Source organism: Mobula birostris, chromosome 30 (genome assembly GCF_030028105.1).
Source record: "Mobula birostris isolate sMobBir1 chromosome 30, sMobBir1.hap1, whole genome shotgun sequence".
NCBI classification, from domain to species: Eukaryota; Metazoa; Chordata; class Chondrichthyes; order Myliobatiformes; family Myliobatidae; genus Mobula; species Mobula birostris.
This window is the reverse complement of record NC_092399.1, coordinates 12,153,595-12,170,850: the sequence shown is the minus strand read 5'-3', so window position 1 is coordinate 12,170,850 and position 17,256 is coordinate 12,153,595.

Below are 17,256 nucleotides of genomic sequence, written 5' to 3'. Positions count from 1 at the left end.
GTGTGTCAGATGTTCAAAAACCAGCATTGAAAAGACAAAGTAAAGAATTGAGTAAGGCAAAATGAAAAGGGTTGTAGATGGAAACAAGAAATTGTTAAGCCCAGATGAATGGACGGCACAAATGTTGCAAGGCAGATGTGTGGCTTTTGTTGGTATCTCAGTTGATCTGGAAATGGTTTTGTAGATTTAAGCTTTGATATTATTCACTATTCATATTGCTACCATCATGCTTGTTAAACTGGTATAAAAATATAATGCAAACAAAATCTCAATGCTCGCTCGAGGTAGATTCAATGATCCTTGGGAAGCTGCGGAAGCTTTGGCACAAATCTCGTCAGAATGATTTGAGGCTTGAGAAATGCCTGAGAAGTGGGAAATAGCAGAAATTAAAATTAATCCTGTTTGTCAGAAAGGTGACAGAACTGACCCAGAAAACAAGAAGCATGTCTTTTGAAGCTCATTGTCAAAGTTAAAAGTCAAAGTTAAGCATATTGCCACACTTACTTGCAGCTGCATTATAGGCACATCACATCATAAACACAACACTTACAAGAAAAAGCATAAACCAAACTCAATTCCAGTAAAGTTATACTAAACTTTACTAATGATGAGATTATTGAGGAACTAGGAAGTAACTAAGATACGTGTAAGTTTTGTATATATATTCACAAAACAATTGTGAAATCAATTTACTAATTTTCTTTGAGGATGTGACAAAGGTATTTTGATGATCTTGAAGCACAAGATTTTACATTTAGAAGTTATAATTTATTTTGTTTACAGTGCATTATTATGCAGTTCATCTGGAAGGCTGGTACAAATGCAAATGAAATGAGGAATTATTTGAAATAAATACCACCTCAGTGCCATGTAGTGTAATAGCGCGATGTTGTTAAAATGGAGTTTGAAGTTCAATTTCAGCGTTATCTGTAAGGAATCTGTACATCCATCCCGTGGAGTGTGTGGGCTTTCTCCTGGTGCTCGGGTTACCTCCCACAGTCCAAAAGCATGCTGACTGGTAGGCTAATTGGGCATTGTAAAATGTCCCGTGATTAGGCTAGGGTTAAGTCAGGGGTTGCTGGGCAGCATGGCTCGAAGGGCCAGAAGGGCCTATTCTGCACCATATCACAATAAATAAAAGAATTATTTGATTAAAATCAGTTCTCAATATATTAGCTTATAGGATCCATGCAGTGAAAATGAGCAGCTTGGAGATCTCATCAATGTTGGTCCCATGAAAGCCTAGAGGAGGAGCTTTTAAAATGTTCCGATATGATCTGGAGCTAAGATTACGAAGTACAGCAGATAAGTTTGTAAAGGGCACAGGATAAGCCGCAAAGATTTCTACTAATAGCTTGCCATTAGTTTCTTAGAGAAATGCCAGTGGCCAAGTGATAAATGTAAAGAAATGGCTTGAAGACCCCTCTGGTCCTTTTGAAGAAGATCAGCAATTTCTTCTGGTGTCCTGGGAAACACTTATTCTGCAGCCAGGATATACAGTGGATGATGTGATAACTTATTTCATTGCTTTATGGAAGTCTTATTCTTGTACATCTGGGTGCCACCTTTCTGAATTCCAATCATTCAAAAATAGTTGGTTGACCATGAGTATCTTAGAATAACGTGAGATGTCCAATATAAAGTTTCTTCTTTCTGTATACACACATAAGTTAAAAATTTAGGAAATTTAATTTTCCAAGAATCCGGTAGGTAAAGGGTTAAGATATTGCACCTGTTATTGTACACCTGTCTGACTCACCTGCAGGCGTACCTGTATCTGGGGAAGCCAATCAGAATCAAGGCAGGAGAACCTACCTGTCAGCAAAATTCCTGCAGTGAACCTTAAGGGAAATAAATACAGATCTATCATTGATGTGGTTTGCTTTTAACTTGAAATATCACACAAAACCACCTGGATGTTTTTGTCCTGAGAGAGAAAGAGCAGCTGTTGTAAAAATATATCCCTTGTGAAGGTTAGTGTGAAGAGGCAGACTATGTCCAAAGAGCTTGGGTAAGTGAATCTTCTGGCTAGTCGCTATAGTTGTTATAACTTTATTTTAATCTATAACTCCTAACTTGGAATAGTCAAGTCACAGAAGGACCAATGTGGTTTCTGAGACAAGTGCCTGTTTTCCTTTTATTTTTGCTGTGTACTTTTGGCTATTCAGTGAGGAAGAATTGAACATTAGTGGAGGTTTCCACTGCTCGTTTGCTCTCTAGGGGATCAGCGTCTTCCCTTGCCCGGGCTGTATAATTAACTCTTAATTCTGGCCACGTGATGGCATCAGAGCATCCTGTAACCATGGTTTCAGCAATTGTTGAGTTTTATCTTAGCAATGGTTAGTAATTAGAATTGAAACATCAGGAAGGAAATATGATGGGCAAGTTAGGTAAGTTCTGACTTAATTTTTTAATTACGCTATGTGATCCATTTCACTCTCCAGTGATAGATTCACTCATAAACTGAATTTGATTATCATATACTTAAATTCACTTTGAAACTGGAAGACCACTGTTTTTATTTACTGGCCACCTCTCCTTTTCGCTCTCAATCCTGACGCATGGTTTGACTAATTTACTTACTTACTGCCTGTTATGCCACTGGCATTAATAAATGTCCTCCATCTCTGCCAGTGTTCAGGGCTTCCTTCTTCATGTCAGTACCTCGGTTCTCATGCAAGTCCCAGATGGAGACTCAGGACCACCATTGCATTCAAATGTAGAAGGATTCTTCATTATCGTTTCTGTAACAATTTTATTTCGCCATTCAGAGTTGTTAATCCTGAGCTGAACCCTCAAACCTGGAGGGCTGGTGGACCACTCTTAGTCTGGCCTCTGCCCTTTGACCTGTTTGGCATGGGTGACCCGGCCAAAAGCCAAAGCATAAAACCTCGACTCCAACCAGCGTAGGACAAAGTTGTGGTCATCTTGAAGCACTTTGACTCAAAATATTCCTGTTTCTGCCCCCCTCCCCAACACACAGATGCTGCCTGACCCCTCAGTTCTGCAAGCAGACTGTGAATGCTCCAGATTCCAGCATCTGCAGTCTCCAGCGTCGCCATCATTTTGATTGTTCCCTTGTGGGTTTAGAAGCACTTATGAATACCCATTCTTTACATTCATTGAACTAAGTTCTATTTCCACAGTCCACAGGGGAGAAGTCTCTTTTTCTCCCCGGACCTTTATTAGTCAGGTTCACAGCCCTATAAGGACAACAGCCTGGGTACAATGCAGGGAAGTCACCCCATTCTGATTACTTCTTTGGATCCCAAGCTGCTATTCAGAGATTGCTGGACAAGATATGGATGGAATGGCTATAATATTGAGCAGCTGGCAAACATAACAAACATTTATCTCTCATGCTGCTCAACCAATACAAAACCTACATTTAATTGCAATGGATCCCATAGAGTCATAGTGTAATGTAGCACTGAAGTAGGCCCTTCGGCCCAACATGCCAATGCTAGCCAGGATGCCTATCGAAGCTACTCCCATTTGCCTCTGTTTAAGTTTGCCTACGTGTTACAGAAGTGTAATGTGATATGATGCAAGTAGTTTAGAAATGGTGTTATTTATTGACACATATTCTAGGCAGGACTGAAGTCTCCTCCCTAATCTGGGTGATTTTATTTTATTACGTAGTACCATGTAGACAAGTAAAAACTAGCAAGCTCAGCTGAGCCTATTAACTTAAAAAAAATACACCCACTTAAATATATAGTACATGTTCAAGAATGGGCAGAAGCCACTGAAGTGAAAAATGAACTGTCAAAATCCATAACCTTTCTAAACGCAATTCCTGATTTAAAGTGGAGTGACCAACATCCGGTGAATGCTTATTAAAGATCAATTTTAAAATTCCAGAGCAATTATGAATCTGCTCATTTTGTTTGTATTTCCACCGGTTTGGGGTTGGTATTCAGTGATGGGAAAATAGCAGGGGACACAGACTAAAGCTGTCATTGAGACACCGTTGATCAAAGCAAGTGTCCGTTGCTGACAGTCTAGTGTGTCTTAAAGGCGTTTGTTTTAGTTGGCACTGAATGTTCGAACAGCAATGTTTTGTGTCTTTTGGCAAAACATTACTTTTAATGTATTAGACCTCCTCCATCATTCTGCCTGGGAGTGACACTAAAAAGAATGAAGGTGTGTGTTAAATAACCAGAGTCCATCAGAGATGTTGCCTCTGGCTTCTATATTGGAGAATATTGTGAGCAAGTATGCCCAATCATTTTGAGAGATGGGGTTTTGTGAACTTTGTCACTTTCTCTCATCACCAATGTGAATACTAAAAAAAGTTTTTAAAATTATTTAATGTATATTACAGGACATTTCTGCAATATGTATTTTTTACACCATATTGTTCAGTTTCCATTTCTTCATCTCTTGCCTGAGTTATGTTAACTTTCGTTATCAATGTCTACCAAATCACAACTATCTTCAAACTTCAACAGGGAATAATTCTGAATCTTAGCCCTAGGACGCTCTTTATTTATTAATTTGATTTGCGAGGAACTTAACTGAAGGTGTAGAATGTTTGACTTTGCAGTGAGGGAGGTGCATTTACGACCAACAGCACAATGCCAAGGTTCAATAGTAATGGCAAACGGTGAGAGGCACAAAATTCTGCTCATTCCACCCCTCGGTTGGCTTGAGCTTTAGCGGATTCCAGGCAGGAACATTCTCATCTCAAGAGGCATGGACCTCACGAGAAAGGAATAGGTCACGCAGTGCCTGGGGACTGATCCACCGTTCACGAGCAGCAGAGCTGGCCTGATTCCCATGCTCATTCTTGTTTAGATAAATGAGGACTATATATATATACATCAATATGATTAACATGATCAGTCAAATGCCGAGTTCTTCAGCAATTAAAAGTGAAGATTTAAAAACTAATACACAGAGGAACAGAGTTGAAATCTCAATAAATAAAGAGTAAAAAGGGAACAGAAACTAACTTTAAAAGTAGGATTTAGTCAATGGGATTCAAATGGTGATGCTTCATCTATAATTTGGACTACTGTCTTCCTCTCTGATGTTTTCTGAGGTCAGCAGAGTTTTTTTGAGACAGCATTTAATATTTTTTTTACTTTAAGTATATATTCTGGATAGATCAGCCTGAATTCCAAGAGTTTGCCTATTTATGTAAGTGCAATTTTGTATAAAAGCAGAAGCTATCTTTTCACCCCTTACTAATCTGAGCTGCCAAAGGTACAGGATTGTGAATTTTCTTTTGGGGGTTGTATTGTGCCATCTGTTGCATGTTAATCACTTAATTGCCTCACTGTGGACAGAATATAACCATTCTGCTCTTTAAGTTAGTCCCAGACTCATTATTGCAAAGGAGCAAGTAAAAATCTGTCTAGTAATAAATTGGGAGAGGTAGGGGAAATATTTTACAGGTACAGCTTGCAGAGCAGAAAACATACATCACTACTTAATATCAGATACACAGTGCTGAGAGCCACTTGTGATCCATTTCACAGAAATGTGCCTTGTCATTAAGGAGAAATGATGGGGTATGATTCTCAAAAAAGGCATAATATTGTGTACTTTAATTTAGTTTGAGAATCAGTGTTAGCTTATTTTGCTTAAGTATCAGTGCACTTCAAAACTGACTCTAACTTTTTCTTTAAATGACCAATATTTAACTGACGATTTCTTCATCATGCAAGGTGAATATTTTTGATGAAACTAGTGGTCCACAAGGATAAAAGGATAGGTGATGAAATTTTGGACAACCACCAATGACGTTATTAAGTAATTATGGAGTTATAGCGACATAGAGCACTATAGCACAGAGGCTGGCTCTTTGTCCTATGTAGTCTATGCACAACTGTTATCTTGCTTTATCCCATTGACTTGCTCCTGCACAATAGCCCTCCATGACCCTCTCATCCATGCACTTATCCAAACTTCTCTTAAATATTATAATCTTTTCCAAGGACTCAGGTAGAAGAAACCCAGAGAGCAAAACGCTTGAACTTGGACTTTGTAGCTCAAACTAGCTGAGGGCGCCACGGTAACGGGGTGGTTAGCATGATGCGATTACAGCCAGGGGCATTCTGGAGTTCAGAGATCAATTCTGGCACTGTTCTGTAAGGAGTCTCTGTACGTCCTCCCCGTGGGAGCTTGCGTTTTCCCCAGGTGCTGTAGTTTCCTCCTACCGTCCAAAGACATTCCCAGTAGGTTAATCGGTCATTAGGTTAGGGTTAATTGGGGTTGTAGAGTTGCTGGGGCGGTGATGGCTTGAAGGAATGGAAGGACCTGATTTGTGCTGAATCGCTAAATAAATAAATACCTGTAGTTACAAACAGGATCCTACTCCACGTGTGTACAAGTGGCTGGACATTGTCAGTCACATAATTATAGTACTACTTGATCCTTGGGATTTCCATTAGTGTTTTTTTTAACCTGCGACTCCTCCCAAATTTGATGATCAGGGCCTTTTATCTTGAGGAAGGAGATGTTTGCATCATTTCCAGATTAATCTGAACATCCACCTTGTGGAGCCCTGAGAACACGTTGGTGGAAGTTTGATGATACATTGGAGCTGAAAGTCAACAGCTGAGCCTGGTCAAAGAACATTGAAGAATGTCACACATGAAAGCTTTCATTAGCAATTTTCAGCTTTTGGATGGACTCAGATTCTACAAAAATTCATCTGGTATATATCTATATTTTAAATTTTTATTGAATCAAAATTTTATTTTATTTTTATCGAGCCGCGCTGCCCAGCAACCCCTGTTTAACCCTAGCCTAATCACGGGACAATTTACAATGACAAGTTAACCTACCAACCGGTACATCTTTGGACTGTGGGAGGAAACCGGAGCACCTGGAGGAAACCCACACGGTCGCGGGGAGAAAGTACAAACTCCTTACAGACAGCGGCAGGAATTGAACCAGAATCGATGGCACTGTAAATCGTTGTACTAACCATGTTGTCCCATTACTGGGAATAATGAAAATGGTGGGATCTATTAATGCCAATTTAATGCTGGTGCCATCTTTTCTGGTCTCACAGATTCAGAATGAATAGTTAGTGAAACGTCACAATGAAGAAAAATGAGCAGACACTAGGAGGAACTTTCACATCACCTTACTCAATCTATGCTGTCTGCTATGGCACTCTGCTTAGCCCAGGGGATTTTGAAGCCTAAAAGATTCTGCTGCAGGACTTGATAATAGCTTTACCCTATAACTGTGGACATGCATGATAAGGAGATTGAATGGGAAATAAAGAACAGCAATTAATGACCAAAAGATTAATAAGCAAGGAGAAATTGAAGCATGAAATAAAGCCAGTCAGAAATATAAAAGCGAACAGTGAGAATTCATTTAGATATTTAAAAATGAATGGAGTTGGTCTTACAAGAAACGAGTCTGGGGAATTAAATTGGAAAAGAGGAAGATAGCAGACTAATTAAACTGATAGTTCCCCCACCCCAATCCCGTTTTAACTCAGGCTTTAAATAGGAACTGGATTAGAAGGAGGAATTCAAGAAAATAACTATCACCAGCACTGTGAATCTGGGCAGGTTGTTCAAATTTCTAGCTGAAACGTCTTCTGGTATCACCCTGGAGTCTTAAAACATGGAACTGGTGAGGTGGGTGACGCATTGGTTTTAATTTTCCAAAATCTTGACTTTAGGACCGTCCCACAAGAATGGAAAATGTGACTTCCTTATTGAAAAGCGGACAGAGACAGAAAGCAGGAAACTACAGACTAGCTAGCTTGATGTCTGTCATAGGGAAAGTGTTAGAAGCTGTTATTAAAGATCTTTAATAAGAGCTCAGAAAAATACAGGTGAACAAATTCACCATGGTTTCATGAATGGGAAGTTAGGTCTGAACAATTTATTGGAATTCTTTGAAGGGGTAACATGGACTACGGATGAAAGGGAGATGGTTAGATGACCATTAGTTAGATTTCCAGAAGGAACTTGATAAGGTACTGCATCAAGTGTTATTTCTGGTATAAGAGCTCATGGTGTGCAGGATTACACATTGGTATAGACAAAATAACCATATAACCACATAACAATTACAGCACAGAAACAGGCCATCTCGGCCCTTCTAGTTCGTGCTGAACTCTTACTCTTACCTAGTCCCACTGACCTGCACTCAGCCCATAACCCTCCATTCCTTTTCTGTCCATATAGCTGTCTAATTTAACTTTAAATGACAACATCGAACCTGCCTCAGCCACGTCTGCTGGAAGCTTGTTCCACACAGCTACCACTCTCTGAGTAAAGAAGTTCCCCCTCATGTTACCCCTAAACTTTTGCCCTTTAACTCTCAACTCATGCCCTCTTGTTTGAATCTCCCCGTCAATGGAAAAAGCCTACCCACATCAACTCTATCATATCTATGATATCTATCTATCTTGCCCTCATAATTTTAAATACCTCTATCAAGTCCCCCCTCAACCTTCTACGTTCCAAAGAAAAAAGACCCAACTTGTTCAGCCTTTCTCTGTAACTTAGGTGATGAAACCCAGGTAACATTCTAGTAAATCTTCTCTGTACTCTGTCTATTTTGTTGACATCTTTCCTATAATTTGGTGACCAAAACTGTACACAATACTCCAAATTTGGCCTCACCAATGCCTTGTACAATTTCAACATTACATCCCAACTCCTATACTCAATGCTCTGATTTATAAAGGCCAGCATACCAAAAGCTTTCTTCACCAACCTATCCACATGAGATTCCACCTTCAGGGAACTATGCACCAAAATGTCTGGCTGATTAACAGGAAATAGAGAGTTGGCATAAAAGTGTCTTTTTTTCTGGTTGTCAAGATGTAATGAGTGATATGCCACAAGGACCAGTCCTGTGGCATCAAATTTATTAATTTTATTTAAATGATTTGACCAAGGGTAAAGTTGATAAATTTACTGGTGGCATAAAGATAGGTGGGAATGTAAATTATGGCAAGGATATAAGAAGGCTGCATTGAAATAAAGTTTGAAGTAAAATTTATTACCAGTATACATACATATCACTACATACAACCCCTGAGATTCATTTCCTTTTTTTATGGCCATTCCTACCAAATTCATAGAACAGTAACTGTAAACAGTAAGCATCAGAAACTATAAACTGTAAACAAACTGGACAAATGCAGATATAAACAAATAGCAATGAATAACGAGCAGGAAATAACAAGATAAAAGAGTCCTTAAATGAGTATAGCTACCTCCTTTTGTTCAAGAGCCTGATGGTTGAGGGGTAGTAACTGTTCTTGAACCTGGTGGTGCGAGTCCTGAGACCTTCCACCTTCCACGGCAGCGAGAAAAGAGCATGGCCTGGGTGGTGACGGTTTTTGATGATGGTTGCTGCTTTTCTACTACAGCGTTTCGCGTAGATGTGCTCAATGGTTGGAGGGTTTTACCCGTGATGTACTGGGCCAAATCCACTACCAAATCCAATTGTAGGATTTTTCACTCAAAGGCATTGGTGTAGCCATACCAGGCTGTAATGCAGCCAGTCAATACACTTTCTATTACACGTCTCTAGAAGCTCGTCAAGGTTTTCCATGACATGCTGAACCTCCGCAGATGCCTGAGGAAGTAGAGGCGCTGTTGTGCTTTTTTCGCAATAATATTTATATGATGGTTAAATGATTTAGCAAAGCTCTGGCACTCACATATGGGAATGATGTGGAGATATCACATATCGAATGATATGGGATATGGGAAGATGTGGAGTTGTCTGTTTTGGCAGGTAACGTAGACTATGTGCAAAAGTCTTGGGCACATGTAAAAAATTCTTTAAAATGAAGACATTTTCAAAAAAATGAAATATAAAGTTTCTAAATATCAAAAAATACTATAGAGAGCAATTAACAGTAAAAAAAACTAAATCAATTCAATATTTAGTGTGATCACCCTTTGCCTTTAAAACTCTATAAATTATCATAAATACACTGTCTTGCAGTTCTGTAAGAAAATCAGCTGGTTGGTTGTTTCAAGCATCTTGGAGAACTTGCCACAGGCCTTCTGCAGACTTGGGTTGTCTTGCTTGCTTCTCTCTCTCGGACAGAATCCCAGACAGCCTCAATAATGTTGAGATCAGGGCTCTGTGGAGACCAAACCAACTGAAACCCTATAAAAAAATCTAGTGTGCTTAAGACTTTGGCACAGTACTGTGAACAAGAAGTATCTGATCTAAATGATGAGATATTGTGGATGTTTAAGATGCAGAAGGATATCCGGGTGTCCAATTGCATGAATTGCATGAGAGAAGAGTGCAAATACAGCAAGTAATTAGGAAAGCTGACAGAATGTAATTGTCTATTGCTGGGGAACTGAACACTAAAGTAGGGAGATTATGTTTCACTTAGATGGTACATAAGAGACAGAACACCTGAATAATTATGTACAGTATTAGTCTCCTATTGAGAAAAAAATAAATGTGTTGGAAACATTTCAGAGGAAATTCACTAGATTGCTACATGGAATGGGTAGATTGTTTATGAGGAAAGGTAGCAGGAAATAAGCTCGCTTGCTGGTGTACAGGAGAGTTGATTCAAACATATAAGATCTAGTGGGGTCTTAGCATGGAGGATGAGGGCAGAATACCTATAAGGGCATATGATATGAAAATCCTACAACTAGAGATTGTTGGTTAAAAATAAGGGGTCAACTATTTAACACTGAGATAAGATGAAGCCTCTTGTCAGAAGGTCATTTTTTTTTTAAACTCTTGTCCTCAAAAGGCTGTGGGAGAAAAGTCTTTGAATATTTTTGAGATCTTTGCTAAGGGGTGAAAAGTTACTGTGGGGCAACAAGAATGCAGGTTTGAAATTACAATTGGATCAGAATTTACCTTATTCAATGATGAAACAAGTTTGAAGGACTGAATGGCCCATTCCTTCTCCTTATTTGTATGTTCATATGTTAATATTGGACAGCAATTTCAGGGTATGGAAGTAGAAATGAAGAAAGAGGTTACTTTTATAAAGTGTCTTCAGCTCAAAGTGATCCAAAGAGCCCGAGTGATGTTTGAAGTATAATGACTGTTGTTAAAATGAAGCAGAGGGAGAGTATTTCTTATAAAGGACACAGATACAATTTATGTTATAGCTTACTTACTGCCCATTATGCTGCTGGCATTTAGGGCAGCCATGAAGGTCCTTCATCTCTGATGGTGTTCGTCATGTCAGTAGCATCCTCTTGGTTTTCACCACTGTCAGTCATACAAGTTCCGGCTGGAGACTCAGGAATATCATCACACTAAGATGTAGAAGGGTTCTTCATTGCTGCTCTTGTAACAGTTTTGCTTTACCGGTCAGGGTTGTTAGCCCTGAGCTGAACCCCTGAACCTGCAGGATCAGTGGACCACTCTGAGTCTGGCCTCTACCCTTTGACCTTTTTGGCATGGGTGACCCTACCAAGAGTCAAAGCATAAAGCCCTGACACCAGCCAACATAGGTCTCCAGGTCATTGAGGCACACAAGCCTCCAAACCCAACAACAAGGTTGTGGTCCTCTTGGAGGTAATGTTATAGCAGCAGGTTTTTATTTCCAAAACTGATATACTTAACACAACACATTCTTTTCTTACTCCTTCCTTTCAGAAACCAATGAGCAGAAAAAGAAAGGTACAGTATCATGTGAATATTGCTGCAGTATTTGCCTAGTTTAAAAATTGTGACAATGAAAACGGCATAAAAATATGCCTTTCTTTTAAAGCAACTCCCTTGTGTTGTAATGCACTTAAACTTGATTGCGTGAGTTGAAGGGAGCAGATTAGGAAAGGCTTTCTATTGTCAATAAAACTCTTAGTTTCTGTTATGATATTGTAAGTCAAAGTGATCACAGATAACTTGTCACGTTGTCAGACCAAGCCCACCATTAGAATTAAACAAACTTGAAGTACTCTGCCGTCACTTGGCGGTTTCGACAGCAGAACACAGTGTTGCCGGAGGCAAATTTTTATGCATGCAATTTTCTTCCTTATTAAATGGGTGTTGGGAAAGTGAAGATTCTGATTCAGAAAAAGTAACACTGCCCATATCTGCAAAGCTGGGCTCTCACTTAGACATTAAAATAATCCTTAACTGCTGTAAAGTGAAGACCCTTTACACAAAACATCACAAATAGGTTGTCCCGAGTAACATGAATGAGAGGGCACCTGTTTGCTCCTGGTTTTTGAGGTCAGAGTTTATTTTGACTCGAGGCAATTGTAAGTTCTGAGACAGATACAGATGTGTTAAAAACAATAATTAAAGATTATGATTGTACATTGGGAACATTATCAGTTATTAAAATTACTGCTTTATTGCCAACCTTCTTGCTGGTTAGAGCTGTTGTATTTCATAGTGCTTTTGCCTGAAGATATTGCTCTGTATCAAGTCCCTCCTTCGAAACATTCTTACTTCCTTGTTAGTACAACAGTGAGCATGTAGCAGAATCGCATTACCAAGAGTCCTGCCAGCTTTTTTAATGAACGAGCCCGCCAACAACTCGGCTTTTGTTGTGCTGGGTCTCAGGACGGGCTCGCAATCTGATACACAGGTTGGGGGTGCGCGAGGGATTCATAATATCTGGTCCTTTACCTCCTTCAAAGCTGAGCAGCGAGACTTCAAGAAAACAGATTTTCCACAACAAGTCAAGTTTGAGCAAACTGTAGTTCTATATATGGTCCAGCAAATTAAAGATGACGTTAACACAAAATAATCTGCAGATGCTGGGGTCAAAGCAACACTCACAACACGCTGGAGGAATTCAGCAGGCCGGGCAGCATCCATGGAAAAGATGGGTTGACGTTTCGGGCTGGAACCCTTCGTTTCACACATTATTACAGCACTGTCAGTGAGAGCCATATTTGGAGTATAGTACTGTTAGACAGATTGGATTCACATTCAAAGCTATTCAACAGTAGCAGATAAATTGGAGACTCATGATCCCTCCAACTGGGCTAACAAAAGGTACATGCAATAAATATGACAAATGAAAGATCTGGATATATCTGGTTGTGTGGAAGAAAGGAAAGAATCTGGATCCACGAAATATATATCAAATAAGCAGTTGTCATTCTACCTGCCTGTAGAACAATATTTGGATCCAATATGCAATAATGACTTTCCATTATGAAAGCCCGATAAACTGTATTTACTTATAATTTACTATCATATCATACTGATAAGTCTTAACACATTTTCTACTCAGAGCTCCTTTCCAAATTATACTGTCGTGTGAGCGAATCAGAAAGGAAAGCAAAATTGTGTGACAATTTGGTACCAACTGTTCAGTGAAGCATCTATAATTTGTAGTCTAAATCTGAAAAAATCCCAAAATTAATGTATGTTTAGAGTCATAGAGCACTACAGTACAGAAACAGACCTTTCAAATCACCTAGGCCATGCTGAACTCTTATTCTGACTAGTTCAATCGACCTGCTCCTGGACCACAGGCCACCATTACCCTCCGATCCATGTACTTATCCGAACATCTCTTAACTGTTGAAACCTTTTGCAATTCTTTCCAAGTTTCATTCTTAAAAAAAGCTCAAGTATTGAACATTATGGGAATAAAGAGATTGCAGTGATTCTGGAAAAAACGAGCTCTCTACTCTGAAGAAGAAGGACCTGATAAAGCTTTTCAAAAACAAAGAAAGGATTTGAAACAATGGATGTGGAGAAACTGTTTCCACTTGTGAGACTGGACCATGGGGGCGTAAATATAACGTTGCAGACAATAGATTAAATAAACAGGAACACACACAAAGTGCTGGAGGAACTCAGCAGGTCAGGTAATACCTATGGAGAGGAATGAACAGTCCATGTTTTGGACTTCATCAGGAATCGGCCCGAAAAGGTAACCACTTATTCCTCTCCATAGGCTCTGCCTTATGTGTGTTCCTCAAGATTTCCAGCTTCTGCAGAATAATCTGCTAATGTGGAAATGGTAGTGTGGAGGATGAGGATAAGGGGAAACTCAGCTTAACATCTGCTGTAATCTGGGCTTTTGCAACAAAAATTGCCTGTTTTCAAACTGTAACTTTTTATCATGTGTAAGCTGATTTGGAAGGAAGAACATGAAAGCATCAGCTGGAAGTGAAACCATTATGTTTGAAAGCTGGGTCAACTTTAGGGGAAGGGCATCTTTTACATGTTCCAGTTCTGATGAAAGTTTGTCAACACCGGGTCAGATCTTCCAAAGTCACTCTCGTCATTGTTGTGCATTGCAAAATGTGTTTTTAGGAAAAAATAAAATATTTCAGATGTATCAGAGTGGAGGGCGGTGAAATCAGAGTAGAAGTGATGAAGACAGGAGAACTGAGAATGCACTGGAGTCCTCAGAATGACTCAGGTGACAGAGAGCTTTACTACATTTGTTAAATGTTTGTGTCAGGTGATTGAAAGTTGCAAACGTTTCCTCTGGGATTGAGATATTTCATCTAAGTGACTCTCTAGCTCTTCCCATTCCTGGATATTAGTTCAGAGTACATTCTAGTAATGACATAAATTCGCAAATATACCACCAGGGGTGATGGTAGAGGCAGGTACATTTAGGTCATTCAAGGGACTGTTAGGCAGACACATGGATGAAAGCAAGATGGAGGGCTTTGTGAAAGGGAAGGGTGAGATTGATCTTGGGGAAGGTTAAAAAATCAGCACAATATCGTGGGCTGAAGGACTTGTACCATGTTGGACTGTTCTGTATTCCTGTTATATATATTCTCTCAACATTTGTATCACTAGAGCTCAGTCAAATATAAAGTAAGAGGAAATGAGAAAGGTCAACATATTGGAACTTCTGCCTGTCGGCTTTTTCTGTCGCACTCTGAGGCAAATTAAATGTCGAGCTACTGCTGGATATCTCAGACCTTTACCTTTCACGTTACAAATTCTTCTATATTAGATTGTACAATATGAGCAGGCTGAACACCAAATAACAATCAGAAAACATTCTAAAAAAAAAGAATATTTTTATAGGGCAGCTTTCATAAACTCAGAATGTCCTTAATGTTTTTGAAACATAATAGAACATAGAATGTTGCAACATTGAAATGGCCCTTCAACCTACAATGTCTGTGCCGATCGTGATGCTAACTGAAAGTGCACATCTGCCTGTATCCCTCAATTCCCTGTATCTGTCTAAATGCCTCTTTAGCATTATTGTGGTAATCATTTCACTAATCATTGCTGGAATATAAGTAGTTCACTGTAAGATGGACCTTTTCCCCCGCAACACACATGAGAATTCAAGGTTTCTTACATACCCCACAATATGTAAAGGGGTCCTTCAGTAACCAAGTAATTTCTGAGGTAAGGACATGTTCAGCACAGCTTTGAGGGCCGAAGGGCCTGTATTGTGCTGTAGGTTTTCTATGTTTCTAATAACATCTCAAGATAGTTAGATAGTGTTATCAGAGTACAACTCTTTTTAAAATGGTATTGGCGACCCTGATTTTATTGAAACTGATGTTAGTTTAGAGCAGAGTATAACACATAAGAATTAAAATCTCAATCATTTGAGATTTCATCTCAATATTGATTACACTTTCCTGCACATTTTAATTTATACCAATGATTAATTTATTATAATATCCAGATTTCACTGTAATTTATTTTACGATATTTTAAGACCATAGTCCGCCCTTCATGCTAAGTGTGATTTCTCCATTCTTTCGAAATGACTTCAGAATTGCATGAATTTTGCTGACTTTCATGATTCACTTTCTCTTTGCTTAATACTACGGTGTTATAGTTGGTTTGAATCTGCAGGTAAATGGAAAACGTAGCCTTATGCAACATTACTGAAAACAACAGCTAGGCTAATGTGTTTATTAGCAAACAAAGGGAATACCTATCAAAGGAAATTGGAAGTTAAAAACTGCATTTGCTGAAATAAAGATGGGAAACGTTGTAAATAACTCAGTACATTCAGTACCATCTGGTGAAAAAGAACCAGAGTTATTACTTGGGTTGAAGACTTTCTGTCAGAAATTGGCAAGTGAGTTATAAAGTGACTGTTTCTAGTTCTGACCAGGGTCTCTGACCGGCAGCATTAACTCAATTGCACCCTGACCTGCAGAGTAAATATTTTCTGTTAAATTTAAACATCTTAAAAATTGTTTTAATTGCAAAAGCTTCATAAGATTCTTCATGCTATGACAGAAATCATTTCCACTCTCCAACCAACAAAAATGATCAACACCAGGAATTTAAAGTCACAAGGGAAGAATATAAGTGATTTCTCGGATAATAATTTGGCAATGGGCAAAATCATATTTTAAACATTATCTAAGAGAAGGACAAAGTAAACGAAAGCAATCATTTATTGCCTTAAGAAATCCAAATATCTGAAGATGCAAGTTCAGAAGTTAAAAGTGACAAGTGTGGAATTAATTTTCACAAAAGGTAAATGGCTTGTGCTTTAATTTACTAGGTGATGTCTTTTAAAAGTGAAGCAATTGTATAATAAATAGATGGGTTCAGGGCACAACTACATATCTCAGGAGAGAGAAAGGAGACTGAAGGATAAGCTGAAAACACAGGGAGTTGGCTGGAAATCAATCAAATAGGACAGGCTTGTAGAAGCTAAGAATCTTTTTTTTCTGATCCTCAAACTTCTTTCACATGCATAAAGTTAGACTTGTGCTTTCTCGTAGCCCATCTTATAAAGAAATTAAAGGATTGTGTTTATAAATATTCATTCCATATATTAGACTTTGATTGCATACTCCCTCAAGCAATCAGAGTGTACATTGGTAGGAGGAAAATGCATATATCATATTTGACCATTTAATATAAAATAGGTCTGACATTTCACTCAATGTTAGCAACAAGTTGTACTCGGTTATTACTTCAATTATTGAACCTGTGATGTTTTACGAAATTATTTGGCTATTATGACACGTTGTAATTCAAGAACTCTGTGAACTATATGATGAGTAACACCAACTTTGAGATAATTATTTGCCATGTTACATTATTTAATGGTCTGTATAGGTTTCAGTGTCTGTGCTGGAGGTGTAGTGGTATCTGCACCCGAACTTTGGAACAAGAGGTCCCTGCTTCGAAGAGGACCAGCTCCTTGCATGCTTTCCATCCGTGCTGGGATGTGCGTCGAGCCAGCAACTCGGCCTCGTAAAACATGCAAATGGTAAAGAAGTGGCCCGATGCACCGAACAAGGCACAGGGAAGAAAACTTCACCTTTCATGGTTTTCAGTGTGTTTTCCATATCGCTTATTTTTAAACATTGATACACCCAGGAGCAGCTTTTGTGGAATCTTTAC